General features: G+C 38.9%; 1 pseudogene; it reads right to left on the reverse strand.

Annotated features, from left to right (window-relative positions):
- Positions 1-329: 329 nt before the first annotated feature.
- Positions 330-436, reverse strand: LOC140188431 (U6atac minor spliceosomal RNA; annotated as a pseudogene).
- Between the last annotated feature and the right edge of the window lie 3,849 nt (positions 437-4,285).

The following is a 4,285-nucleotide window of genomic DNA, read 5'->3' on the forward strand; positions in this document are numbered from 1 at the left end:
CATCAAACCAGAAAAGACCCTCTTTATTCCACTCTTTGCCTCCTGCTAGTCAGCCAATCTATCCTTGCTATTATCTTTCTTGTAATGCTATGGACTCTCATCTTGTTAAGGAGTCTCATGTGCACCACCTTGTCAAAGGGATTCTGAAAAACCAAGTGAACAACATCCACTGACTCTCCTTTGTCTATCCTGCCAAATGGCCTATTTCTGCTCCTGTGACCCCGGTGGAAACCCACATAGTCAAAAGGAGAAGATTCAAACTCCTTACAGACAGCATTGGAAATTGAATCTTAATTGGTGACCACTGGCTCTGTAAAGCATTATGATTACCACTGGTGTGGTTAGATGCTGCTAACATGACAATGCCTTCAACATTTGTATGTGTAAGGCCACCAGGGCCCTTTCATCCTTATCAAGGGGAATGTTAACCTTCTCTATGCTGATTCCCTTTGTCTATCCTGCCTGTTATTTTGAGTCATAGAATCATAGAACACTGCAGCACAGAAAGAGGCCATTTGACCCACCTAGTCCTTGCTGGACTGTTAATCTGCCTAGTTCCATCAATCTGCACTCAGACCATAGCTCTCCATACCCCTCCCATCCATGTACCTTTCCAAATTTTTCTTAAATGTTGAAATCGAACCTCTATCCACCACTTCTGCTGGCAGCTTATTCCCCTCTCTCAACAACGCTGAGTGAAGAAGTTCCACCTCATCTTCCCCTTAAACATTTCACCTTTCACCCTTAACCCATGACCTCTAGTTCTAGTCTCTCCCAACTGCAGTGGAAAAAGCCTGCTTACATTCACCCTATATATAGCCCCATAATTTTGAATACCTCCATAAAATAATAATAATAATAATAACCGATCTGGGAAATTTACAAAGAGAAATAAGAACCAAAATGACAAATTTTAGTAAGCATTATGTACACTCGAACACACTACCTAGGATAGAAAGAGGAAGAGGAATAACAGACATTAAAAATTGACACAACAGTCAGATATAACTTCTCAGGATATATTTTCATCAATGAAAACAGGATTCAGCACTCCACATGAGTGAATGCAGTTCTGATAAGAAGTACACACCACTAAACTTAAATGAAAGCACAACCCAGAAAGATGAAGTAATTATCATTCTAGAAGAAAAGGTCACACAATGGAAGAACATGACCCTCCATGAAAGACATCTCCATGATCTGATCAGACTAGATGTCGATAAGGAAGTGCTGAATGCCTGGCTCAGAGTTGGAGACCTCTTCCCAGAAACAGAAGGTTTCCTTGTGGCCATACAGGACCAGGTGATTAACACACACACAAAATACATCATAAAAGTCCAACAAATTCAAGGTGATAAGTGCAGAAAATGCCAAGAAAAACCAGATACAATCCAATATGTTACAGAATCCTGCAGCAGTTTAACTCAATCTAATTACTTACACAGAGATATTAAACTAGCAAACATCATTCCCCAAAATCTTGCTTTAAAATAGTGGTTTAACTGAATCTGATTTCTTACACAGACATAATCAAGTAGCAAACATCATTCACCAAAACCTTGCTTTAAAATACAAACTCATAAAAGACGCCATACCTTACTATCAAATAGAATCCTGGGTCAGTGTTTAGAATCCGAATCTGACAAATTATGTTATGACTGATCAACTATTACAGATAGGACTATCCATAATAACTGGCCATAATATTACAGGATAAGCAAACAAGAACAACTTATTTATTAGATATAGCCATTCCAAACACACATAACATACAGAAATCAATAAGCGAATATCACCAGAAACATGCTGAATTAAAAGAGGAAATTGAAAGACTATGGAACATGAACAGGGTATATATTGTCCCAATAGTAATATCTACAAATGTTATCATCCCTAAGTCACTACAGAATAGCATTAAACAATTAAGCCTACACAGCAATATCTATGTAAATCTCCAGAAAGCCACAATAACTAAACACCACCAGACTAGTCTGAAAGTTCCTAGCAATTGAGAAATGAGTGTGCTTGGCTATGCCAGAACCTCAGGTTTTATCAGCGTGAGCTAAGAAAAAATAAATTTCTATAATAATAAAAATAACTTTATTTCTACAGCACTTATCATGCAGATGATGTAGTTTACAATGGGATAATAGCACACATATGAATATAAAATAAAAATAAACATAAAAATAAAAGATGTTAGTTAAAAGCAAGGTTAAATAAATAGGCTTTGAGATGGTGTTTAAAAGTGGCAGCTGAGTCTGCAACCTTATAGTTTTACGTATTAAATTCCATAGTTTAGAAGCGTAGTTCAAAAGAGATGCCCTGCCAATTATTTTTTGAGGGAGATGGTTTAAATTTAAGAAACCAACAGAAGAACAACTGAGAGCCCGAGCAAGGCTATAAAATGAAAACGATTCTGTGATGTACTCTGGTCCCAGACCATCAAGAGCTTTAAAAACAAGAGAACTTTAAAATCAATTTTTAAAGATGCAGGAAACCAATGCAGAGTAGCTAGGACACGAGTGATATGTTCCCTCATCCTGATTTTGGTTAAAACTACAGCAGCGGTGTTCTGAATAATTTGAAGTTTGTCAATAGATTACTTTGGAAGGCCAGTAAAAAGGGTAGTGCAGTAATCCAGTCTTTTCAATGTAAAGGCACAAATTAGATTTTTACCATTATTATGTGACAAAAATGAATGTAGCTTTGCAATATTTCTTAAGTGCAGAAATGCTGCTCTGGTCACTTTCTTTATGTGGGATTTAAAATTCAAATCGGAAGCAAGGATAACATGCGGGCTACTTCTGATTTTACAAGGGAAGCCAAGTTCCCAAGTTTATCAAGGAGTTTATCCCTTTAGTCTTTGGGACCAACCAAATGCATTTCAGTTTTAGCTGCATCCATTTATGACCTCATCAAATCTCCCTTCCTCCCATGCTTTATGAAACAAAATCGTAACCTATTCAACTTTTCCCTATAACTCAGATCCTCAAGTCCCAAAACATGCCTGTAAGTTTTCTCTGCACTCTTTCATTCTTATTGATATCTTTCCTGTATGTAGGTGTACACAATATGACAAATTATGCCTCTCCAATGTCTCCTACAACTTCAAGATAACATCACAACTCCAGTACTCAGTACTTTGATTTATGAGGACCTATAAGCCAGAAATTCTCTTTACAACCCTGCCTACCTGTGATGCTACTTTCAAGGAATTAGAGATCTATATTCCCAGATCCCTCTGTTCTACCACATTCCTCATACTCTGCTCTCTGTGTATGTCCTCTGATTTCTCCTCCCAAAAGTGCAACATCTTACACTTGTCTGCATTAAATTCCATCTGCCATTTTCAGCCCATTTTTCCAGCTGGACAAAATCCTGGCTCAGGCTTTGATAGCCTTCTTTGCTGTCCACTACATCCCCCAATCTTGATGTTGCTGCAAATTTGCTGATTCAGTTTACCACATTATCATCCAGATCATTGAAATAGATAACAAACAACAATGGACCCAACACCGATTACTGCAGCATGTCACTAGTCACAGGCCTCCAATCAAAGAGGCAACCAACTTCTACCACTCTCTGGCTTCTCTCAAGAAATCAATGTTTAATCCAATTTACTATCTCATCTTGAATTACAAGTGACTGAACCTTCTTGACAGGCCTCCCATGAGAGATCTTGTCAAAGGCCTTGCTAAGGTCCTTGTAGACAACATCTATTGCTTTCCCTTCATCAACTTTCCCAGTAACTTCCTCAAAAAAAATCTATAGGATTGGTTGGCCATGACCTACCAAGTACAAAGCCATGTTAACTATGACTAACACGCATAAAAGTTGCTGGTGAACGCAGCAGGCCAGGCAGCATCTCTAGGAAGAGGTACAGTCGACGTTTCAGGCCTAGACCCTTCGTCAGGACTAACTAAAAGAAGAGCTAGTAAGAGATTTGAAAGTAGGAGGGGGAGGGGGAGATCCAAAATGATAGGAGAAGACAGGAGGGGGAGGGATGGAGCCAAGAGCTGGACAGTTGATTGACAAAAGGGATATGAGATGATCATGGGATTATATAATAAATAAATAAAGGATGGGGTACAAGGGGGAGGTGGGACATTAACGGAAGTTAGAGAAGTCAATGTTCATGCCATCAGGTTGGAGGCTACCCAGACGGAATATAAGGTGTTGTTCCTCCAACCTGAGTGTGGCTTCATCTTGACAGTAGAGGAGGCCATGGATAGACATATCAGAATGGGAATGGGATGTGGAATTAAAATGTGTGGCCACTGGG

Source organism: Mobula birostris, chromosome 26 (genome assembly GCF_030028105.1).
Source record: "Mobula birostris isolate sMobBir1 chromosome 26, sMobBir1.hap1, whole genome shotgun sequence".
Lineage (NCBI taxonomy): Eukaryota > Metazoa > Chordata > Chondrichthyes > Myliobatiformes > Myliobatidae > Mobula > Mobula birostris.